This window comes from Pseudorca crassidens, chromosome 5, assembly GCF_039906515.1.
Source record: "Pseudorca crassidens isolate mPseCra1 chromosome 5, mPseCra1.hap1, whole genome shotgun sequence".
NCBI lineage: Eukaryota > Metazoa > Chordata > Mammalia > Artiodactyla > Delphinidae > Pseudorca > Pseudorca crassidens.
In genome coordinates this window covers 122,402,158-122,428,934 of record NC_090300.1, presented here as the reverse complement: position 1 = coordinate 122,428,934, position 26,777 = coordinate 122,402,158, and the positions used below count along the sequence as shown (strand labels likewise).

The 26,777-nt window shown below is 34.5% G+C and overlaps 1 long non-coding RNA gene across 5 annotated transcripts in view; it reads right to left on the bottom strand.

Moving 5' to 3' along the window:
- The window catches only part of LOC137225334 (uncharacterized), a 602,240-nt gene that overhangs the window by 161,429 nt on the left and 414,034 nt on the right, over positions 1-26,777 (bottom strand). For 4 of the 5 annotated variants that reach the window (XR_010943792.1, XR_010943791.1, XR_010943796.1 and 1 more), the window contains one exon: positions 14,649-14,709. This is a non-coding gene — a long non-coding RNA (uncharacterized lncRNA). Of the gene's footprint in view, positions 1-14,648; positions 14,710-16,407; positions 17,226-26,777 lie in introns of those variants that run through there. The other variant, XR_010943798.1, reaches the window with a different exon arrangement.

Here is a 26,777-nt window from a genome sequence, read left to right as displayed (position 1 = left end):
ATAATAGCCAGGAGATGGAAACAACCTAAGTGCCCATTAACAGATGAATGGATAAAGAAGTTGTGGCACATATATACAATGGAATATTACTCAGCCATAAAAAGAAACAAAATTGAGCTATTTGTAATGAGGTGGATGGACCTAGAGTCTGTCATACAGAGTGAAGTAAGTCAGAAAGTGAAAGACAAATACTGTATGCTAACACATATATATGGAATTTAAGAAAAAAATGTCATGAAGAACCTAGGATTAAGACAGGAATAAAGACACAGACCTACTAGAGAATGGACTTGAGGATATGGGGAGGGGGAAGGGTAAGCTGTGACAAAGTGAGAGAGTGGCATGGACATATATACACTACCAAACATAAAATAGATAGCTAGTGGGAAGCAGCCGCATAGCACAGGGAGATCAGCTCGGTGCTTTGTGACCACCTAGAGGGGTGGGATAGGGAGGGTGGGAGGGAGGGAGACGCAAGAGGGAAGAGATATGGGAACATATGTATATATATAACTGATTCACTTTGTTATAAAGCAGAAACTAACACACCATTGTAAAGAAATCATACTCCAATAAAGATGTTAAAAAAAAATGTAAGTGGTGAAGTCAAATTTGAATTCAGACAAACAATGGAAACAACATGAAGTAATGAACATAATGATACTAAAAAATTATTCATCATCTATCTAAAATTCAGATTTAACTCGGCATCCCATAGTTTTACTTGCTAAATCTAACAGCCCTATATATAAAGCCCATGCTTTGTAATGAACCTATCTAAACAAAGAAAGAAGGTCCACCTTCCCTGCACCCAACAATCATCCACCTAGTCTGAAAACACCTACTCTGAAAGCCACAGCACTTTCAAAGTCATCATTTTAACAGTCAGCATCTGAAAATGGGCAAGGTCACTATCTCAGCTTCTGAAATCTCTGACACCACCATGAATGGAATAATAGGTGCTTAGGGCCAAGTAGGTAAAGATGCTATTTTCTGGAGAGTATTTAGGCCCTCATCCAGGACCCAGGAAGGCGATGTGGGCTTTCTGTAGATTTGTGGGACATGATCAAAGCAATAGTTAATGGATATCAGACCCTACATGCATGACACCATTGAACTTTAGATGCCTATGTTGCTTCCTCCCTGGAAGTTATCCTGCTTCAGGAAACCATCCAATACCCTGACATAGCACTGTATCCAGCTTGAGGCAAAGAGGGACAAAGAACCATGTTTGAAACCTCACAAACTTTTGAACTCAGTTCAAAAACCTCCTGTCTATTATCTAAAATGAAAATTGGTTGCAATAAAATTACTGAATATGCTTTCACTGGACTAGCATGGCAAACTGAACTTAAGTTTTTATAGATTAACCAAACATTAATTTAATCATGAAACATAGGGACCCACCTAGTTTTCGGTGAGAAATGTTTAATGCAAATCGATCTTATCACACAGGAAAGGTGGGCATGCCCTAGCTAATACTGAAATGATCAGCTTTATAAAAAAAGAAACCTGTTGGGAAGAAGTTACAGGACTGACTTAGCTTCCTATGGCATCACCTGTCCAAGATGATCACCAAGATTAACCAACTATTAATATATTAATTACACTGTAGCTAATACCTTCTAGTTTCTTATGAACTAAAATCTACATTTCTGTAGCTGCTCTCATTAACTGATTTGATTAATCAATAATTCATTCATTTAGCTCATAAATATAACATTCTTACTTTTAGCACTTGGCTAGATCTGAGAAAGGAACTCATGAGCAGTAATACAAACAGAACCCAAGAGAGAAAAGGGAAGAGACAGAAGGAGAGAGAGAGAGAAAGAGAGAGACAGACAGACAGAGACAGAGAAAGAGACAGTGACAATGAGAGGTATTGAGAGAGACATCTTCTCCCTGGGAATGAATAGCTTAAGAAGACTTTGCTACTTCCCCTTCCCTGGAAGTCTACAAAATTTCCTATAGGTAAGTTTAAATGGTTAATTTTCTATTTGTGGGAATGCTGATGCTCCATTTTTTTCTTTATTCACATTACATAGTTTTATTTTCTCAAGAGTCTGGAGAAGTATTACAGGAAGGGGTTGTTAACCCTATTTTACAGATGGGAAAACTAAGGCACTTAAGCAACTTATCACAGCAGTGACAGACTGCCTGTTTTCAAAGTAAAAATGAGCCAAAAAGGAAAAGACAACTTCAGACATAGGAAGATGGACTATTTCCTTTCCCAGAAGAAAAAGGTGAGACTTCTTGTCTACCATGATCTGCCAGTGAGAAGACCATCTGAAATGTGACCTCTTCAAATCAGCAAAGCCAGGCGGCAAAGCCACGGTGCTCAGGAATCAAGGGGGAGGACTCAGAGAAAACCACCTCCTCTCAGTGTTTGCTGTGGCTCCACCAGGGTAAACTCCACAGCACTGAATCTGTGGGATGTTTAATAAGTAAACACTACACTGCACCATTTAATATGTGTAATGATGGCCATAATAATTATATTTCTTTCAATTCCTATTATCTACTAGGCACCACGCCTGCTACATGCCATATATATAATCTTCTCATCTTCACGAAAACCTTGCAGTATTAGTGCCATAATTTTCACTTTACAGATGAAGGTCACGAGGCACTGATGGAAAAATCAGCTTTTGTAGTGGTAGTTGACTCAGACTTGTTATAAATTCAGGTGTGCCAGACTCCAGGGCTGGAGTTCAATCTCCTTATTACTGCAGAATGGGGAACAGTCTAAAAACTGTGCTCTAAGCTTACTGTGCAATCAAAGACCAAGCTATTTTGGAGCAGGAGTGACCTTTCTGAGGCCTCTGAAATACTATCACAAAACGGATGTCTTCCGGAATAGGTGACAACGCAGATGGAAAATCTGAATAACACTGAGGACTTTTTCGAACTACACCCACCTCTTGCCCCACTTTCCCCTCCGCACTGCAGGTCTTCAAGCAGTGAAGTTGAGAAACCACTGTTCTAAGAGGTCTTAAAACTCAGAGCAAGGCAGGGAAAAATAAAAAAGCTTCAAGCTAATAGTATTAGAAGAGGTAGAAAGAAACAGGAGGTTGCTCTGAGTCCCCAGACGATGTAAGGAACACTGTTAGATACGTCCCAAATTGCAATAAGCTCTCTCAAGTAGCCTGTGAGTAAGGTTTATTGTACTCCTATGTTTTGAAGACTTTAAAAACAGAAGTAATTATTTATGTAATAGATGCCGCTCCATGTTTCTCTTTATCATTAAATAAACTGTTTACCACACTGAGCTGGTAAATTCCCAGTTAGAAGTAAATATATTTGTTATTTTTAGGTAGGTCCGACAACCTCATGTTATTCTATGTTTTAAAAAATCAGAAACGGAAAAGAGCCCATTGAACTTTTGCTGTTCAATGAAAGAAACACTGGTCTAGGAAGTCTCTGGAGGCACAAAAAGGGCTGGTCAGCTAACTAGCGAAGCTGCATTTTCATTCTAAGTAGAGCAAATCTTACTTTCAAACTTTTACTGTGGGGACCAACTGTTCCCGAATTGCTAAGCCTCTGTCACTGGAAGCGTTATAGCAAAACAGTTCAAATGAACCCCTCTGATGTAAGACACATTTGTTCCAGTGCTAGGATTTACCATTTATGTGATTGTAGGGAACTATATAAACCTGACTGTGGCTTTTCTCACTTTTAAAAGAGGACTGATACTGTTAGAGTAGAGGCCATCCTACTTGATGGGTTTGGGCTCAGTAGTTGACATATTAAACAAAAATAATAGAAAGGGAAGCACAAATATACATTAAAACATAAATATCCTAATTTTTCTTAAAACATATAAAGTATAGGGCTTCCCTGGTGGCACAGTGGTTGAGAATCTGCCTGCTAATGCAGGGGACACGGGTTTGAGCCCTGGTCTGGGAGGATTCCATATGCCACAGAGCAACTAGGCCCGTGAGCCACAACTACTGAGCCTGCATGTCTGGAGCCTGTGCTCCGCAACAAAAGAGGCCGCGACAGTGAGAGGCCCGCGCACCGCGATGAAGAGTGGCCCCCGCTTGCCACAACTCGAGAAAGCCCTTGCACAGAAATGAAGACCCAACACAGCAAAAATAAATTAATAAACTCCTACCCCCAACATCTTCTCTAAAAAATATATATAAAGTATAATTTTCTAATTTTTCCAATATTTTCATGTGAGACAAGTCCTTTCATTGAGTATGGGACTGGCAATGGTGTTTTCAGGTTTCATAAATTGTACCCATGGTGTGCCATTTCAGTGGACCCAGTCCATTCTTAAGCAAGAACACGTAAAGGTACTGATACAAGAAACAGAGATGGTTCAATCTACACTTTTATGATTTTTTGTAATAATTTACAGTTGAAATTTCAAATTTAATATGACAGGGATTTTAGCTATTCAATTTTATTGAATCTTTCCAAGAAATGAAGCTATTCTCTCTCTTTTTTCAACCACATTCCAGAGGTTTAGCTAATTAATTAAATTATACATATAGTATTAATTAAATTACATATAAATAATATATGTACAAAGTTTAATTAAAATTTCAATATTAATAACATATATAAACTATATAATTTGAAACATATATATGGATGGATAGGTAGATAGATTTACAATATTTGTAAGAGAAGGCTTACAATTCTATTAGAATGTACTAATTAATCAACTTCTGGCACCTTAAAAAGTATTAAACAAATAACCAAAGTTATTCTTAACTTTTTCAGGAAATCATGGACTCCCATGATAATCTGACAAGAGCTAGGACTTTTTCCTCAGTAAAATAAACACATCCGCATACCTTTAAAGAATTATAAATATTTTCAAAGGGCACAGAGACTGAACAAGTTTATTCCATGGCTCCTTATGGATCTAGGATCCTAAATTAAGAACACTTTTTTGGGGGGATGGCAGGGCAATGTGAGAAGTAATGTCTTTACTTTCTAATTAGGTTTGTGTTCATCGAATGCTTCAGAAAAAAACTGCAAACCTCTGTAGTTTCTAATGTTTTGGCTGCTTTTTTTGAACAAAGTTTTAAAATTCCATCGAACTAAATCTATACTCAAATAGGATTAAAATAAACAAACAAATTAAAAACAAAACAAAAATGAATTCCAAACCAGTTTGAGTTTCCCAAGCCATTCTTCCCCTAAATCTTAATTCAACTACAGAGAAAGTACTCTTAACCATTCACCACTTTACAGATTATCTGACATTTTCTACAGATGCCATCAGCATGCTAAAAGCAAGTAAAGTACTTTCTAGAGCTGTACTGTCCAATATACTAGCTACTAGCCACATGCAGCTATTTAAATTTTAATTAACTAAATTTTAAAATTCAGTTCTTCAGTCACAGTAACCACATATGGCTAGTGGCTATTGTTTTGGACAGTGCAGAGAACATTTCCATCACCTCAGAAAGTTCTAGAACACCCAAGTATTTTTAATCCCACCAAGAGATGTGTATGCTTGCTGGCAATCAGTTTTGTTTGTTCCCAAACCAGATTATGCCCGTTGGCAGTCAGTTATGTTTGTTCCCAAACCAGTTTATGTCCGTTGGCTTAATATAAAATTGTATAATTTAATTAAATATTATCTAAACCAATTTAAATATGAGTGTAAAAGAATGAGAGGTGTTCTAAACCTGAAAATTTTGGAAAGACAATAAAATTGTCACTTTAAAAATTATTATAGTATAAAATGTAGGTAAGACAACATTAGAAAAAAATCATAGAGAAAAATAGGAATCTCCTTTCAGATTTCTTTGTATTGGATTTGCACTTAAAGACATATAAGCAATCAAAATTAGAAATCAAAAATGATGCATTATGGGATTTACAGAAAGAAAAGGTGACTAAGATCTATAATCAGCAACCCAAACTCAGAAACAGGTCTTGGCTTACATAAACATACTGGCAAATACTGGCAAATAAGCACATAATCAAGTTTTAAAATTTAAACAAAATATGCACAGTATGCGTGTATTAATTTTAAGAACTGTTTTGTTAAAAGTCTTTGTGAATTTACTCAACTACTGATCCCCATTGTATTAAATAGGAAGGCTTCTACTACACAGAGCATAACTGCAAACACATGCCTTCTTCATTACTATAAACTCAGCATTTTCACAATTGATTGTATCATTTTAATTTGCCAAATTAAAAATACTGGCAAATAAACGTATAATCAAGTTTTAAAATTTAAACAAAATATGTACCGTATGCATGTATTAATTTTAAGAACTGTTTCTTTAAAAGTCTTTGTGAATTTACTCAACTACTGATCCCAATTGTATTAAATAAGAAGGCTTCTACTACGCATAGCAAAATTGCAAACACATGTTTTCTTTATTACTATAAACTCAGCATTTTCAAACTCACAAATGATTGTGTCATTTCTATTTGCCAAATTTTTCATTGGATTAAATTATATTGAAAAACTTATGAACAGGAACCTGATCTAATTCCAGATTTATGCATAACTGGTCTTTTAATTATAACACAAAATATAACTAACAGCAATATTATTACTTTACTCTTGAAGTCTACCCAGTTGCCTGAGTGTCTAAGACTTTATATGGAGACAAGAACACTCAACTTTAATTGTGTTCACTCTATTTAACTTTTTGATTCTTTTCTGACTTGAAAATGCTATCTACCCATTTATCTATAACATTAATTAGTTGAGAAATAAGAAGTATAAGAATTTCATTGCTTTCTACATCTAGATTTAGATGCAAATGAAAGTCTACATACTACTACTAAGACTACTACAATTTCTACTACTACATTTTGTTCATTAAAATAGCATCAAAATAATATTGTAATTGGTAGTTGTTGCTTGACCAATGAATATTTTTCATTAGTCAATTACATTCAAGGAAATATTTAGACTATCATGAATCATACATGTTTATTTGAAATAACAGCATAAGCATGTAAGTGTGCCATAATTTACCTTTCTTTATACTCCTTAGAATTACCTGAAAGTATCAAAGATACTCCAAATTATCTAGTTCAACCAGAAGAGAAGATGTGGTTAGGCTCATCAGAAAAAAAACAGTTTTACTGCAATTTTGCTTTACTGTGTGATACCTTCATACCAAAGATGGAGAACTGGTTGACTCTGGGGGCCAAATTTAGAGTGACTGCTGAAGTCATTTTGGAATATCTTGAAAGTAAGCGTGGTTTCTTTGGTCTACCACAGTCCTCATTCACTTCCTCTGTCTTTAAGTCTGGCTTATTACACAGCCTAGACTCCGAAGTTATTTAAGTTCATGACCCCTGGTAAGGTGTTTTACAACATGTTACCTTGCATATCTCATGGGGGGCATAGGTAATTGAGCTCTAAAGCTAGACTTAGTTATGGCTACCATTTCATATTAATTTCCATTCTCCTAAGCGACACAATGCTAAGAGGTTAACCAATTCATAGTTCTTCCCTTTTCACTTAAGATATACCACGAACTGCTAGGCCATACTTCTAGAGAATGATTCTGGAAGGAGAAGAAGTATCACAGTGGAACTGGAGGGTAAATTCCTGTCTGGAAGAGGATGATTCTGGAAGGAAAGAATGATTCTGGAAGGAGGAGAAGTATCACAGTGGAGCTGGAGGGTAAATTCCTCTCTATGCCTAGAAGAATAAGAGTGCACTGGTACTTGAAAGGAAAGAATTAAATGGATATGGAGTTGATTTTAAATAATATTAATTATATACTTATCATATTTTTATCTGAAGATAGTGTTATTTGTAGTCTTTCAGTAGTAAAACCTTATCTCATTTCAATCAGTTAATTAATTAAGATTAATTACTCAAAAATTACTACTCAAAAATCCATCGATAGCAAACATAAAATATGTTTTCTTGGATAGATCACTGGCCTGGATAGAAATCTGGGCTATGTCCATAGCTAGTGGATTGACCCCTGCAAAATCATTAAACATTCTGGGACTCAGTTTGGTCACCTAGAAAGTGGGCCAATTGATTTCTAAGGTTCTTACCATTTATAATTCTAGATTTTATTTTTACTTTCCATCAAGTACTACTTAAGTGCCTACTACGTAAAAGTATACATGAACTATACGGCTTACAATCTAACTTTATTACTTGCTATCTAAACATATAAAAAGTAAGGGGAAATGCAAGGCTGAGTATGATTGGAGTCAAGTAGGTGCTCCAAGAGTTCACAGTGAAAAGTAACAAAGTTGGGATTTAAGAGGGATCAGATAGGTGTGGGGAAGAAACATTGGTAGTTTATTTAACTCACACATTCTGCATAGCCTAGAGTGAGGTTACAAATGAAGGCACACACAGACAACGCCAACTTAAAAATTAAGAACCACCATCAAACAGATTTCATAATAGTTAAAAGTGATGTTCCTAATTTCTCTTAAATTCCAAATTTTAAAAGTTGGAAGAAGTCCACTTAAATATAAAATTATTCCACTGTATCACATAATGTTTTTATTTCACTAAAAAAGTTCTATTTATTCACCAGAGAGTTCTTCAATTCACCCTATAAGCTGAGCACTATGGTAAGAGTTGTGAGTTTCGAAAATACATATTTCTGTATGTAAGGGGCTTAGATTTATTAAAAATAATAGAGATTAGTTAGTTTCATAAATAAGCTTCAATGGCATATGACAGGCTTAATCAAGGCTGGTCTGTTAATCAAGACAGGGTTAAAAACAAACAAACAAAAAAAACCCTCCTCATCCCATAATGATATATTCTGGAGAGTATAGAAATGTCTTGAATAACACAGGATTTTACTGCTGAAGCATAGTTTAAGATGTGTGTAAGTTCGATTGCCTATAAATGATTTAAAGTTCAACTCAATCCAATAGTTAAAAACTATATGTATACTGCAGGAGGTACAAAGGTCAGTCACAGGTCACATTCCCTTGGGGCATTTGGATTCACTACTAATGGAAGTTAGAGAAAACCCTGTGGGAATAAAAGCTGCAAGGCTAGGAGGATTTAAAATGGAGAAATTCCCTTTTAGAGAAAGAGAAAAAGCTTTGTGGATGAAGAGGTGATATACATGGATCTTGAAGAACATGATATCAACTGGTAGCAGGTTTGCTTGGAAGTAGTAGTGGATGACAGGAATTGGTAAGCAAGTGATAGATAAATGCTCTTTTGATTATGTCAGAATCTTCACTTAATGATTTTCATGGGTGTTCCCTAGGGGTCTTTTAGGGGGCTGTTGTGGGTATAGCCAACATCAGTGGCCTCAAGAGTTATTCCTATATTCTGAGAAGAGAAACTAGATACGGGTGTGAAATAATGCTCAGGGGGGCAGAATCCTGAATCACATCATTTGGGGAATCACCTAGGCTCATGAGTCAGCGTTTGGTAATAGGGAATAAGAGAAACAAAATGATTATTTACAGAAAGTGACTCATTTATTCTAATAACATAGTTCATGAACTGCTGGATTGTTTTCAAGAAGACTCAGTCCAATTGCCAAGCGATTTATCTGATTCCCTCATAGTTACTTTGGCCAATTTAGTTCATAATATTATGAGCTATTATTATGAACTAAGTTAGACTTTTCTGGTAAGGTCCAATCAATTGCTTTGCAGTTTGTTTTCCTTTCCTTTCCTTTCCTTCTTTTCCTTCCTTTCTCCCTCTTTCCTTCCTTCCTTCCTACTCTCACTCCTTCCTGCCTCATTCCACAAAGCATGTAAGGTCAATCAGCCACTATGAACCTAAGTTTAGTGTCCCAAAATACCAAAAGAGATATTAGTTAAGTAAAATATGATTTGCTGGTGTTTGTTTCCTGAATTTTCACACTTCCTTTGTTACCAAATGTGGAAACATTGGAACAGAGTAAAACTTGACCGCTTAAAATTCTTAAAGGAATTATTCCATCTACATAGTTGCTCTCCAGTTGAATGCTAACTTTCTAAATGTACAAAGTTTCTCCATGGTTTCTTAGTCATAATTTAACTATTTCTAGATATAGACACCAGCAGTGGTCCTGAAACTTAGCTTCTTTAAAAATAATCTTGTCAGTTTATATATTTGTCATTTGCCATTTTTTTCACATAAATAAAGGACCTGGAAGAGCAAAATTTACTATTAATCACTAGTGAAAGCATAATTCTCCCACATAGTATTCTCTTTATTTTCTTCATTGAGGCTAATTTTATCCTCTGCCCTTCAGAGTTATGATTTCTGCAAGACTAACACAGTGGATCATAGCTACATCTTTGTCACTTTTCAGGTACTCTTTTATACCAGTTCACTTTAGATATTCTATACATCTGTCATAGTATTTTTATAAAATTATCCTTAAACTGCACATCATAGTTGACTTCTGCGATATATTTAACTCTATTGCACTGTATGGAAACAGGCATTTATTGGAAATAGTATTTTATTTGGACCTCAATGTGTACATGACTTGGTCTCCAAATCTGTACACAGAGTATTGGGATACACACATGCACACATACACATGCAAGGGAAACTAGGCTCTCAAGGGCTAAACTATTTACAAGATGTAATTGTTTACCACTCAGTTGTCTGTTTCTTCTAACCCTCTTTTTCTCACTCTCTTGTCTATGTCACCTGACCCTTGTTCATTATCTCTTGATTAGTCCTTGAAAAGACTTTTCTTTCTCAGAGACTACTAGTTTCTAACTTCTGCATAGCAGTCAAATAATTTTGCTTGAACTCACTGGTATTCAAGCCTTCTAAGGCTCATGTGTTCTTCCCCTTGGTAATTCGAAAGTTCCTTCTTCACTGCCATTGTTGGTAAATTCTAGATTCTGAGACATCTGGATGCCAGAGTGTTCTATAGAAATCTCATCACCACATAGCCAGGATCTTATAGTTCTTAACATATAATTGTATCTAAAAACCTTTTCTTATGTATTCAATGTTTCATGCTGGGAGTTTAAATAAGGTATAATATCTACAGCTATTTAATTCTGTGACTGAAAAACAATCTATATAAATTACACCATTCACTGCCATTAAAGTTGGCACGAAGCTAATGGACTCCAAAGAGACCAATTTGCTTTGTACAGACAGAATATTGTAGGTGCCTTTCCTGCAAGCAAAAATGTAATCCTCAAATTATACTTCATATACTTATTTGTTATTAATTTCTTAATACGTTTCTGGTTTAGTTGTTCCTGTTTTACTCAACAGATATAGCTGTAGAAAAATTAAAAGTAAAAGATAAGGAAAGTATACAGTATACAAAAAGCTGATTTATAAGACATGCTGAAAGGAAAATCATTCATCTGGAAATCAAGGACTTTAAAAAGTCAAAAGAAATCTACATAATCAAAATGTAAGATTATAAACTGTAATGAACTTATTAATAAAAATGAACTTGGTCCATTATTTTTATTCTAGAGAAAAAGCAGTCTGAAATTAAATCATATGTCTATGACGAGTAGACATACTCAACACAGTCAAAAAACAAGTCAAGTATGTTGCTGTTGCACAGCATTCTGTGAATTAAATTTAGGTAAGTTTTAGGACAAATTAAAAAAAACTCAGATTTATGACCACTGTTGTAATTCGTTCAAATATTCCATAGAAACTCATCACAGGGTGAGATCTCCATTCATTCATCCAATAAATAAATAGATCTTATTATGTGTAAGGCGTTGCAGGGGATACAATGAAAAATAAGGCATGGACTTTGCCCTCAAGGGGCTTACAGTCTAGTATGGAAAAAATAAACAAGCACATAGATAGCCATAACATAAGGGAGAAAGTGATGTGTCATAAGAAAGACTCAGACAATGTGCTGTGAAAGTCATTGACACTAGCAGACTTCTTTTTTTAACTGTAGTGTCTAAGTAGCCAATAAAAATAGAAAGACCAATGACAAGTTTGCAAAATTAAGTGCCAAATTTTGTGAATCTATGGATGATGAAAGCTGCAATATAAATGCAGTTTGTCACTACTCACCAATTCTTAAAAATGTTTAATCATAGAGTAACAACCTATCAGAAATACCATCTTGCCAGAGTTTATAAGCAGATGCAAATATAATAATCTAATATTTACGGACAAAGGATAATTTTAATTATCTAAAATACTCATGACACATAACCTTCTTGCACAGAAATTAGCTCGATTAGATTAAAATGATGAAGAATTCCTCGATGGCTCAAGTGTGCTCCAAGGAAAGCTAGAAGGTTGTACAGTTAACTCCCAGGGTGTAACTCTAAACCATACAACCTACTACCTCAACCCGGATGCACACAGCTTCCAATGTTGCTTCAAACTCCTTATCATATCTTCAGTCAGCTCCTCCAAATATGGCAGCCATATACCTAAGGACTTGGCAAGGATGTAGATATAATATTCTAACATTTACCAATAAACTTAATATGTATCTACTAGGACTACCCTAACCTCTTGGGTTTCCAGCATAGGTCATATAAAATGTCTTCTGACATCTCTCATGGAGTAATTCCACCAGCAATTAATAATATTAAAAGTCAGTATCATTCAGCTTCATTTATAAAGAGAACTAGGCTCAATAGGGACACAAAATCCAGTTATAGCCTTTAATTTTCTTATTAAAGTTGATGAATTGCACTAACCACTGGAATGTGAACAGAAGTTTCTGAACAGGATCTATTCAGAGCTTGGTGCAAACCTTGCTATAAAAAATTCAAATTTCTTAAGCAATTTAATATACTTGGATTTAAACTTCAATGGCTGTGCTATGAGCCCTTCCAAGTGGTCAACAACTGAAGCCTGCCTCGTTAAGACAGATGAGGATTTATATATATATCTATATATATACATGAAAACCAAAGGAAAGTATAGTCACTTCAAAAGTAAACAACTAGAGTTTAACAGGAGTTTGATTGAAATATTATTTAACTGCATTGTGTATAGCATTTTGTCAGATTACCACACTGACACAGACCCATAGAAGCGAGCTTGTGCGGTCCACTTCACCACAAGATCGGATCTACGGGTTTATGCCAATGGGCAACGTCTCACATGGGCTCCCTCATAATGCAGAATTTGTTGTAAATGTATGATGAAGTTAGGAGACCAAAATAATAATATCAATCCCTTAGCATAAGTATTTAAATGCTGAAATTCTCTAAGTATGCATATTCCCACTTAAAGGGCTTCATAAATATTCTACACTAAATACAGGTTATATACATGAGAATTTTAAAAATAGTATAGTGAAAGAGTTTTCACAGATTACTTTTGTTTTCAGGTTGAATATTTTGGAATTAGACTATTCTAATTAATGATGAATTTTAAAAGAAAATAAAAAAGAATCCATACATGCATGTATGAATTACGTAATTTTGAGGCATGAATATAGTATTATAAGCCTATAATTAAGACCAAATTAACTATTAAGCTAATTGTGTAAGAGTTAGACTGCTTGTTTTAACTCTTATAAAACCTCAGTTAGTGGTTTCAAGGAATTGGTAATATAACTTTCTCATAAAACAAGTAAGATTTTATTGATTAGGCAAAGAACATAGGAAGTTATTTAAATTCTTAAATATACATATGTACATATGTCTGTAGTTGGAATAATACTGAAATGAACAATATTTGGAGAAATTAATATCAGAAAACAAAAATTAATGACACATTAATAGCATTATTACTACCACCACGCGCTAACATTTAAACTCCAGGTCTATTGCCTAAAAGAGGATATCTTGTTTCTTAAACACAATATATTTAAACTTATTGTTCAAAAAAGATATACTCAAAACATACTATATGGCTGCATACAACTCTCATCTGGTCAACAGGTTGGGCAAAATAAATTGTTATTAAAAAAAAAAAATTTAAACCACCAGACAATAAGCAAACACACAAAGAGTAAACATAAAGCCAGTCATGTACACGTTTTTTAAGATTCCAGGCTCAAGGACAACAAAATTAAAAGTTGTACATTATTAATCGTTTCACACATATCCACAATATTTAGCATTTTTAATTATATCTTCATTGTGAAAACTAATATTACTACATAAAAATTAATTAGTGTTTTTGCATGTTTTGAAATAAATAAAATGTTTTTTATAAACTATAGATAATGTGGTCTATATAATTTTTACTATTATGTTTTCTAACTATTCCCATACTTATTAAAAACTACAGTAAAAAAAGTCAATAATCATGAATTCAAATGTAGTAAAAATATTTCAACATATATTCATAAATTTAGACATGAAATAAAAGGCAATATTTGTTCTGCATTTCATCTTAACTATAAGAATGTATATTTTGGTTTCATTCTCTTATTAGATCATAAAAAAGAAAAAGCATGACTTTATTCTCTTTCCCTAGATTTCACTTCCTTTTTTATAGTATGACAAATGACAAAATATAATTTTTCTTTTTCCTAAATTACTTTCTATTCAACTGTATTTCACCTATGTTATAGGAATGGATATATAGATCTATATTCAGAGGGAACCGAACTGTACATTGATCACAAACTGAGAGAAAAATTTTTCACAAAAGTAGGTAATATTATAAATCCTTAAACCATCAGTGACAGTTCCAACAGCTAGATCCATAAAGAGTATGAAACAAATTCTTATAACTAAACACAGTCAAAATTATTTTTTCTTTAAAAGATTTAAACATTAATTGCTCTTTTGCTTTTTATTTTTACCTGAGATGATTTTCTCCTATGATCACTTTCTTCACTTCTCATATCCATTTTAAGTTTTTCCCTAAAACAACCACAAAGGGAGAAATATCAGACAACTGCTGTTTAGGAGGAGCATCTGGGTGGATGGTGGGAATGAAGGTAGACGATCGAGAAGAAAACACAATATCAAAATGGGCAAAACCTTTTAATGTATTTTTTTAAAGGCTTGGAAGACTCATGGAGCCCCACCCAAGGCTACTCATATGACATATAATGTGGTTTCATAGTTTGCATTTATGCGTTCATTTTGGTTGGTGTTGTTTTCACAGTAACAGTTTTGAAAGTGAAAGGAGGCATGGCTGTTAAAGAAGGGACTAGGTTTTGCACAATGAACTAGTGAAAGCTGAAAAGAGATTTGGATTTGGCATGGAGCTTAATAAGATAATTAAGAGTGTAGAGATTAATGGCTCCTAAAAATAACATTTAAAATAATGTTTTTCAACTAAAGGATCTTGAAACATGAAAACAGGTTTATAAATGTTAATTAAGCCTGTGAAAGTTGATGTTCCATTAGCTGAGGCAGCATAAAGGAACAAGAGCTACTTTTTAAATAATTAGTGAACAATCACCAATAAACTTAATAAAACGTTTTACTTGAATGTTATCAGTATATAGGGTATTTGTAATTTCCCACAATTCTTTGTAGAATAACAAATAAGAAGGTAGAATTCATCGGTTCTATAGTATTTTTCACTGTATACCCTATATATTTTTATTATAATAAAATACGATTTTAAAGCACAACAGTTTGCTTAAAGTTTATTCTTTTCATGGAAAATATAGTATCAATTCTTAACATGCAAATTATAGTCTTTATTTATATAAGCTGTATATTTCAAAAGCATTTTCTCTCTTTAACAATTTTTAAACGTGTTTAGAAACAGTTTTAATAAAAATTAAAATAGGTGCAATATATCAGTTAATCCTTTCCCACTGAACCAGGCAAAACTGGGTTTTTATAATAAAATGCTTAAACTGCTCAGCAATTTACTTCTACAAACAGACAAAATAATTAGAGTGCAATGCATTTATCTGCTAAGCCAAAACATTGCTTTAAACATATAAGTTTATATGTACTTTCTCCACTAAAATACTTAATGGATTTTTCCAACGCTCTCAGTAACAGCTGTAAGACAAATTCTTCTTTAAAATATATTTTAAAAGTCAGTATTATTGTGGAAAAAGCTTTTTTCTACTTAGCAACTGAGAAAATGATCTTTTCATCCCTTTTTCTGGTATACTGAAATCCTGGTGAGTAATTTAAATATAACTTCCCCTAAACTAAATTTCAGTTATCAGAGAAGTTTAATACATATTCTAATACAACCCTTTTCTAGAAGTTCAAAAAGTTTCTTCTCTCACATTTCAAATTATGAGTCACAGCACATGAAAGATTTAGTTTCTTTACCAACTAGGGCTAAACACTCACTCTTCTTAGACAGCAAAAACTAATACTGTACACAAAAAGCACAGATAACATGTTAATGTTTTTTCAAAACTTCTATGTATAACAAAAATAAAAACAGGTATCGTCTTTTTCATAGAGATTTTTCTATTTTTACTAAAGTTTCTATTCTAGTCAGGATTAGAGCAAGAGAGCAAAAGGAAAAAGTTAATAAGAGTAAGGTGGGTGATGAGCTATAAAAGAGTAAACTGAAAGTTCAAGTATCCCCTTTTATATAACAGTAGACTTAAAAAGAAACAACAAAAAAAGTTATACCTGATATGAAAGGTGCGATTTCACCAAGTGCAATATATTGCTTATTATGCCATATTTTTGAAATATACATATAAAGAAGGCTCATTTGCTTATGCTGCCTTACAAAGCTGCTTTACAAAGCGCGATGTCTCTGTAGTTATACAAGCCAATGTTTGCTTTTTTTTTTTTTTTGGTTTGTTTTGGTTTGGATTTTTGTTTGTTTGTTTTTGTTTTTGAGCAGTAGCGTCTCTCTCTCTCTTTTTTTTTTTCAGCACTGTTGCATGGAGTAAGACAAACTCAGATTATTTTTTCTTCATGGATCCTGTTATTTCTTGGAAAAAAGGACCAGGGTGCTTGTCTTCTTTTTCTTCCTTCTCGGTATTCCAGGCACAAAGCACTGCGCAGAAGCTGCACCAATCCTTGCCGTCCCTGGCAGCAGAATGGTAGAAGGTGGGAGAGACCAGGAATCCTTCCAGGCTGTGCTGACTTTAGAAATGAGGATTGCACACGTTTGTCTCCTGAACCAAAAGGGTGAGAAGGCAGGGTGCCAGTTTGCTACACTGCAGCAATGATCTCATGCTCACTGCTGCTGTCGTCCTGTTTGCCCAGTTCAAATGCCTGTTCATTATAAACCAACAACAACAACAACAAAACAAAACTACTTGGATTCTTCAGCAAGCAGAAAGGGTATTAACATTAAAAAAAAAAAAATCAGCAGTAAGAAAAAGCAAAAAACAAAAAGCACATACAATTTTAGGATTCACTTGTTATGCCTCAATATTCTGTTTATATGTTCTTTCTTTTTTTTCCCCTATTTAGAGATAAGCAGCAGAATTTATCAGGCGTGAAAGGGACAGCCTCCTGGTGGCCTGCCAAAAACCCAGAATAAAGGCGAAGTTGTGCTGCAAAGCTCAGTCTCTTGCTGAGTCTGGCTAAAGTCAAGTACTAAGATCCACCATTTTCTGAGCCATGCTAAAAAAGAAGAAAAAAGTCAGGACGGTTGCTGCTTTCCAAGTCTCCGTTGGCACCATCACAAAATCTCAGTCGTAAGGTCACATGATTCTCTGCCAAATGTAGAGTGCGTTCCCATCACCCATTCTGCTGATACTGCGAAGGCAGCTATTGTCTCGTTTAGACCCAAAGTTCAGCCCACTCTTCATTGAATTAGCTGAAAAACGCATCACCTTTGGGGGCTGGGAGTCATGGAAACGTCTACCTGGCAAGCTGCCCACTTTTTCTGCCCATCAACCAGAGATGGAATTGTGCTGCCTAATGCAATGATGACTTGGAATGTGAAGAGTCGTCCAAAGTGAATCTGATTCTTGCAATGCCTGCTTCAGTTGCACGGAAAACTCTGGCTTCTTGTAGTTAAAGGGGGAGGGGGCGGGGGGGCGGAGAATCTTTCCTACTAAATGTAGCAAATAAAGGTCTGAACATGCCTACTCTGCAACTTTATGTCACAACACACCCAAATGGTTCTCAAATGAAAAGACTGAAGTCTCTGTAAGTTTTCTGAGTTTAAAGGCATCCCTTCCTCTGTCTCCTTTTCCTTATGAGTGAATGCAACAAGCCCAGGACATTTGTTTTAGTCCCTCACATTAAGATTTAAAATCTCTGAGTTTCGTCTTGCTTTTTATTACTTTCTGATTTTATCTGGCACCAGTTTTGTACTACATGGCCACAATATCCACTAGCAACAGTGGGGATGCATTATTGCTGCAATCTCCTTCAAAGTGGTCCCCCGAGGGAGCCAGCTGTCTCCTCAACCACACAAACCCCTGCAACTGGGTCCTGTGGTAATCCTCATCAGTACCTAGCACAGCTGCTGTGCAACTTTGCTGAGATTGACTCATGTAAGAAGTGATCTTTCTGTTCCTTCACAAGCTACAGTTTTCCTGTGTGGCATGAAAGATGCCTTTGAAAGATGCAGGAAATATATCAACAGCTCTTAGGCATTAAAATGAAATGGTTCCCTCTGCTGAATGAATTGCCATTCTAGCAGACGACGAAAGTTCCAGTGGACAAACATTTCCATACCTTCTAACAAAAGTACAGTGAGTTAAATCTTTCACCATTTCCTTAAGCAGAATCTAAAGCCAAGCGGTAAAGCAAGTCTTATAAGTATTTAAGCCAAATATACTCAGTAGTACTAAAAAGAATCATGTTCTCCTATCTGCATTTAAAAATGTTTCAATTTTTCAACAATGAGGGAATCTTTATAACTATGTTACCAAAAGTTTTTCAATTATATTCAGTGCCTTACAAAATTATGGACTAATGTTATCCCTCCTCCATGTATAGACACACACACACACACACACACACACACTGCACAATACCTGACAAAAATTCAAAAAAATAATCAAACCATGACTTGCTTAATAAAAGAAAACCATCAAAAAAAAAAAAAAAATCAGGGACCAAGGAAATATCCTGGAAAAGGTCTACAGTCTTTTCTGAGTCATGGTCCTTGGGTCGCTTTCTTGAGGAATGGTAGGAGTGAATGTGTACACACACATGCGTGGGAAACATCCTGGTGTCCTCTCCATTTGTAATTCAGAATACAAACAATTGTAAACCATAAAACAAAACTTACATATGTACTGAAATTAAAAATGCTTTTTTCTTGATTGCAAAATTCTGGACAAATTTTGCTAATGTCCTAAGCCTTAGAGTGCTTGGTGGAGAATTGAGCATGGCACACACATATGCCCCATGCTTCAGCACAGTAAGAGGAAAGTAGATAAGCTCTCACAGAAAGAAAAAAATTAAATTTTGAGTTCTCATTCACTTATTCAGTAGATATTATTAAGTAGTAGTATGTGGCCAGGCCTTCTGGTAGACATAGGGGAACAGCAATGAATCAAATGGATATGCCCCCATGTGGGACTCATTCAGTAAGAACTTTTAAGTGAGAAAAGCTCACATCTAAAGAGAAGGGTTGTAGGTCCTAAACGAGCATTTATTGCTAGTCAAGAAAAAAAGTGATAGGAATTAGAAAGTGGAAGTGAAATGGATATAAAAAATAGCTTACAGATAGAGACGCTTTCTGTCATTTTGCTATTTTAAATTTTCTCTTTTTAATACAAAATACAATTATAAGCTTTTCATAGTTCTGTTTGATTACTTAAAGAACCTAATTTGAAAATTATATATTGCCTTGCCAATTAAAAACAAAAAATGGACATGGCAGATGTTCACTTCCAGGGAGATGGAGTAGATGTAGTTTTTCCTAAATCTTCCTGCTAAGTACAATGAAAAAAACCTGGACATTGTATATAAAACAAAGGTAAGGAGACTCTGAAAGATGGAGAGAAGACAGTCCAATTAGGGACTCTAGGACCCAAGGAACAACATGGTGGTGAGTTCCCTGCATTTTAATTTTGCCTCATATATCCAAAACTTGGATCTGAAGAAGTAGCCAAACACCAGGAAAGCAGCAGGCTAGAAAGATGGAAAACACGGGGACAGTAACACTTTGCTCCAGTCAACACCACACAAACACGCACCACATACCTGCAAAGACAGAGTGGGGAGCCTAGTGCCACCCTTGCTAGGCTAGAACAAAATGCCCCAACCTGCTCTCCCCAGCCCCAGGGCAGTGTAGGAAAGTCTGAGTAGGAAATTGGTTCTTTCGTCCTTGTCAGGGGATAACAAGGGCCCTCCTTCCCAAATGCAGCTTCAGTGGAAACTTCATGGCGAAGCTGAACACCCACTCCAACCCAAAAGTAATGAGGCAAGCTTCTTCCTCCCACTAAAGTGGTGTCAGACAAAGGAGGCCTAGTGGAGAGTCAGGACATTAGAAACTTCCCAGTAGTCATAAGACAACCCCATTATCCCTCAACCTGTAAACCAGCAAAGGCCATGAAGGGAGCAGTAGCAAACCACTCCAACCCCTCCCAGCCGGGAAGGTATCAGTGGAGGCCTGCTGGGGAAGAGGAACTCTGAGCCCTTCCTTGCAGTAACAAGGAGCCCTCCCAGTCAGGTGTCAGTGGTGGCCACAAGGGGGAAGCCTGTACATCTACATACACCTGGCAGTGACAAGGCTGTACTCCCCCTTTTCCTGCTGGATTAGTGTCAGAGGAAGCTAGCTAAACCAGAAGGTTTAAATAAGATCCAGAGTCTCATAACATAATACCCAAATGTCCAGGTTTCAACTGAGAATAATTTTTCATGCAGAGAAGCAAGAAGATCTCAAACTTAATGTAAAAAGACAATCAATGCATGTGAACACCAAGATGATAGAGATATCACAGTTACCTCACAAAGATTTTAAAGCAGCCATCACAAAAGTGCTTCAATGAGTAATTATGAACATGGTTGAAATAAATTTAAAAAAATTAAAAGTCTTAGCAAAGAAATAGAAGATATAAAAAATAACCAGATGGAAATTTTATAAGTAGAAAATACAATAACTAATTAAAAAAATGGAGGGGGCAAAGGAAAGAATCAGTGAACTGAAAGCTAGAACAATAGAAATTACCCAAACTGAACCACACAAAGAAAATATGCTTAAAAAAAAAATAAGGTAATGGAGACTTATGCAACTATGGAACTATAAGAAAAGATAAAATATTTATGCCACTGGAATCCCAGAAAGAAAGGATAAAAAGGGCAAGTTATAAAACATGCTCAAAGAAATAATGACTGGAAACTCTCCAAATTTAGCAGAAGGCATACAGATTCAAGAAGTTAAGCAAACCACAAGCAGGAAATACCCAAAGAAATCCACACCAAAACACATCTTAGTCAAACTTCTGAAAACTAAAGAAAAAAATCTTGAGAGCAACAAGAGAAAAACATAACCTTACCTATAGGGGAAAAACAATTCTGACAAGTGAGTGTCTCGTCAGAAACTATGGTGGCCAGAAGGAAGGGGCACAACATTTTTAAAGGCTGAAAGAAAAGCACTGTTAACCCAGGATCCGATATCTATGGAAAATATCCTCCAGGAATGAAGGGGAAATCAAAACAGTATCTGACAGACACTAAGATAATTTTCAACAGTAAACCTACCCTAAAAGAATGGCTAAGGAAGTTGTCTAAACAGAAAGGAAATGATAAAAGAAGAACCTTGGAACAACTTCAGAAAAGAAGAAAGAATTCAGTAGGATAAAATGAGTAAAAATAATAGACTTTCCTTCTCTGGAGTTCGCTAAATTATGGTCGATGGTGAAAATAAAAATTTAGCACTATCTGATGCGATTCTAAATTTATGTAGAGGAAATATTTAAGAAAATTATATCATAAATGGATAAGGATAAAGGTACAAAAAAAGGACGTAAAGTTTACATACTTCGCCTGAATTGGCAAAATGAAGACATCAGTATATATAATTTAATATATAAAGCAACTACTAAAAAAAAACTACACTGGAAAATACTAGGTAAGTCAAAATTCTAAAAATTGTTCAAGTAACCCACAGCAAGGTAGGAGAAATGAAAAACAGAGAGAAAATACAGAAAACAAAGAATAAAATGGCAGACTTAAACCATAACATATCAATAACTAAATTAAATGTAAATTGTCTGAATATACTAATTAAAGTGCAGAGACCTGCACAGTAGAGTGAAAAACAAAATCATGGCTCGGGCTTCCCTGGTGGCGCAGTGGTTGAGAGTCTGCCTGCCAATGCAGGGGACACGGGTTCGTGCCCCGGTCCAGGAAGATCCCACATACCACGGAGCAGCTAGGCCCGTGAGCCATGGCCGCTGAGCCTGCGCGTCCGGAGCCTGTGCTCCGCAACGGGAGAGGCCACAGCTGTGAGAGGCCCGCGTAATGCAAAAAAAAAAAAAAAAAAAAAAAAAAAATCATGTCTCAATTATATGCTCTCTACAAGGAACTCAATTCAAACACAATAATATACACAGGTTGAAAGTAGAATGATGGAAACTACATATATCATGCAAACATTAATCAAAGAAAGTGATATTAATATCAAATAAAAGAGACTTCAAAGCAAATTCTCAGAGACAAACATCATAAAATGATTAAAAAATAAAAAAGACAGTCCAACTAGAAGGCATAACAACCCTGAATGTGTATACACCAAGCAAAAGAGCTGTTAACTGTATAGTGTGAAAACTGGTAATAGACAAGAAAAACAGACAAATCCATGGTTATAGTTGTAAACTTCAATGCACCTCTCTCAACAATTGATAGAATAACTACACAGAAAATTAGCACAGATATAGAGTCATCATCATCAACCAACAGGATCTAACTGACATTTTTACAGCATACGATCCAACAATAGCAGAATATACATTCTTTTCAAGTGCCCCAAAACATATTCCAAGATAGGCCATATCCTGGTCCATAAAGCAAATGTGCACAAATTAGAAGTAAGTGGAATCATACAGAGTGTGTTTTCTGAACAAAATGGAATCAAACTAGAAACCAATAAGGGAAATATAACAGAAGATAACTTGGCAAATCTCCTGCAAGACTGGCAACTAAAAAAGAGAGAAGGCACAAATTACCAATTTCTGTAATGAAACGGGATATGTCACTATAGACCCTTGCAGACAAAAAACAATAATGGAAAGCTACAAACACTAAACACAGAACCTAGACAAGTTAGATAAAATGGACCATTTCTTCAAAAACACAAATTACCGCAACTCATAAATTAGATCATTTGAATAGCCCTATAGATATTTTTTAAAATTGACTTTATAATTTAAAAACTCCCTCAAAAAGAAATCTCCAGGCTTAGACAGTTACATTGAATAATTCTAACAAATATTTAAACAGATTTAATGCAAATTATACATATTTTTTTAGAGAATAGAAAAGGGAACAATTCCTAATTTATTTTATAAAACTAATATCTTTTTGATAATAAACCCAGACAGAGACAGTAGAAAAAAGAAGTATAGACCAATATCCCTTAAGAAAATGGACTTAAAAATTCTTAAAAAAATATTAGCAGATAAAATTCAGCAATATATAAAAGGAATTATACACTACGACAGTTGAGATGTATTCCAGGGATGCAAGTCTAGTTCAATATTCCAAAATCAATATAATCCATCATATTAACAGGCTAAAGAAACAAAAAATCACATGAAAATATGAATGTATACTAAAGAAGAATTTGAAAAAAATCCAGCCTCCATTCCTGATTGAAAACAATCTTACAATTAGGAATAAAGGGCATGTCCTCAATTTGATAAAGATCTTCTACCAAAAAACCCTATAGTCAACGTTACACTTAATGGGAAAGACTAAATGCTGTTCCCTAAAATCAGCAATAAGCAATAATCACTCTCACTATTCTTATTCAACTTAGTGCTGTAAGTTCTTTCCTAGCTAGGGTAACAAAGTATATTTAAAAAAAAGGAAAAAGAAAATGAAAGATACAAATACAGTACTAATGAAAATCACTCAAAATGATATACTTAGGTATAGATCTAAAATAAATGTACAAAACTTGTATGCTGAAGATTATAAAGATGCTGATGAAAGAAACCTAAGAGATTTGGAGAAACATATGTTCACAGATTGCAAGTCTCAATATAGATGAGATGTTAATTCTTCCCAAATTGATATATAGGTTTAACACAATTCCTATCAAAATTCCAGCAAGATTTTTTTGTAGAGACAGATAATATTATTCCAAACTTCATATGGAATTGCAAAGGAACTAGAATACCTAAAACAATGTTGGAAAAAAAAATATTGGTAGGAATTATCCAATTTCAAGACTCATTATATAATAGTATATTACTTAATATACTAACATTAGGTATAAGGTTATATATCTACATAATAATATATTAATAATAAATACAATATTAGATTACTGTTTGATCATAATCAAAACTGTGTGGCTCAAAAAAAAAAAAAACTGTGTGGCATTGGCAAAGAAATAGACACATCGATCGATGAAACAGAACAGGGAATATAGAAATAAATCCATATATACATGCCTAATTGATTTTTGACAAAGATGCAAAAACAACTCGATGGAGGAAAGATAAACTTTTCAACAAATGATACTGGAGTAATTAAACATCTACCAATCAAAAAAAAAAAAGAAAGAGAATACTTTGATATGTATCTTACATTAACTCAAAATTTTAAAACTCAATTTATGTATTTTATTTAGTAATTTATTCTTTTTTATTCTTTTTATTATTTTAATTAATTAAAAACAACTAAAAATCAACTCAAAAAATTAACTTAAATGTAAACATAAAACTACAAAACTTCTAGAAAATAACATAGAACACATTCTTTGGGATCTGGAGCTAGGCAGAGTTCCTAGAATTGACAGCAAAATCATAATCCATAAAGAAAAATGGATAGATTGGTCCTCATCAAATTTAAAATCTTTTGCTCCATAAAAGGTCCAATTAAGTGTATGAAAAGACAAGTTACAGATTGAAAGGAAATATTTTCAAACCACATATCTGACAAAGAACCAGTATCTAGTAAATATCAAGAACTCTCACAACTCAACAGTAAAAGAATCATATAATCCAAATAGAAAATGGGCAAAACAAAGAAGAGACATTTCATCCAAAAGATATATAGATAAATAAGCACATTAAAGGATGTTGAACATTATTAGCCATTAGGAAAATGCAAATTAAAACCACAATGAGATATTACTACACTTCTAGTAGAAGAGCTAAAACTAAAAATTTAATGACAACACTAAACGTTGGTGAGGATATTGGATCATTCATATTATTGTTGATGGGAATGTAAAATGGTGCAGCAACTCTGAAAAACTATTTGGCATATTCTTTCAAAAACTAAACATTTGTTTACCACATGACCCAGCAATTTTCCTCTTGGGCATTTATCCCAAAGAAATGAAAATTTATGTTCATGCAAAAACCTGTACATGAATGTTTATAGCAGCTTTTTCCATAATAACTTGAAACTGGAAACAACCCAGATGTTCTTCAAGTGATAAGTAGTCAAACAAACTGATAAATCCATACCATGGGGTACTACTCAGCAATAAAGAGGAACAAGCTATTGACACACACCACAACCGAGAATTATGCTGAATGAAAGAGGCCAATCCCCAAAGCTTACATTCTTTATGATTCCATTTCCAAATCTTTTAAATGATAAAACTATAGAAATGGAAAACAGATTAGTGGTTAAGGGGTTAAGGCGAGGGTGGAAGTGGGAGGCAAGCAGGTGTAGGTATAAAAGGGCAACATGAAGAATCCTTTATGGTGATGGAAATATTCTGTACCTTAAGTGTATTCATGTTAATATTTAGGTTGTGATTTCATACTATTATTTTCAAGTGGTAACTGGGTAAATAATACATGGTATCTCTCTGTTTTATGTCTTAGAACTGCATATGAGTTATCTCAAAATAAGCAGTTTATTTATTTATTTATTATTTTAGTAACAAATACACCAAAGCAACTGCTTTCACGGTTGTTTGCACTGTCCTTGTGTTATTCTAAAGAAAATGCTCCTGGAAAAATCTGAACAAACTAGCTGCTTATTGGTTTATTTGGACTTGAAATCCCAGAATGCTATTCAATAAACAATGATTTGATCAGCTAGGAAAATTAGCTTGGGGAAATGTTCTGAATCAGGGGTCAGCAGACTTTTCTAAAGGGCTAGATAATAAATGCCTTAGGTGCTGCATGTCATATGGTCTTTGTTATAACTGCTTGACTCTGCTATTGCAGTATGAAAACAGTCCAGACAATACATAAATTAAAGAATGTGGCAGTGTTCCAATAAAATTTTATTATGGACAACACAGTTTTAATTCATCAGTTTTCACATACAAAATATGTTTGTTTTTTCAAACATGTACAAATGTAAAAAACATTCTTAGCAAGTAGAATGTACAAAAATAGGTCCTGGATTTGGCCCGCCAGCTACAGTTTGCTGACCTCTGAGCTAAATTACAATTTTTGAAATCTTCTGTTGTCTTATGTTTCAGTTTTGCTTCCTTTTTATTTTCTTCTTGAACATTTTCTATATTTCAAACGATACTAACTGCTGCCATTTAGGAATTCCCCCTCACTGTCCCTCCATGTACATTTTCCTTTCTTGTGTTGTCAGAGGATACAAACAGAAGTTTTACTGCTGAAATGTGAAGCTTGGGACAAAATCAAAAACTGGATAAAGTTATCTTCCCCATACTACCTTTTGTTTAATTTTCTTCATAATTTTAGTGAGAAAAAAATACTTTCTTTTACAGGGCCTCTTTGATGATATGGGCCTTGAGAATCTTTAAGAGAAGAAACTACATGAAGCAAATTATTTGAACGATTCAAATTTGTTTAGACCAGAAAGTTTTTAAAAAACATAAATAAAAATGCTATAAGAAACAGTGTGGGGCTTCCCTGGTGGCGCAGTGGTTGAGAGTCCGCCTGACGATGCAGGGGACACGGGTTCAT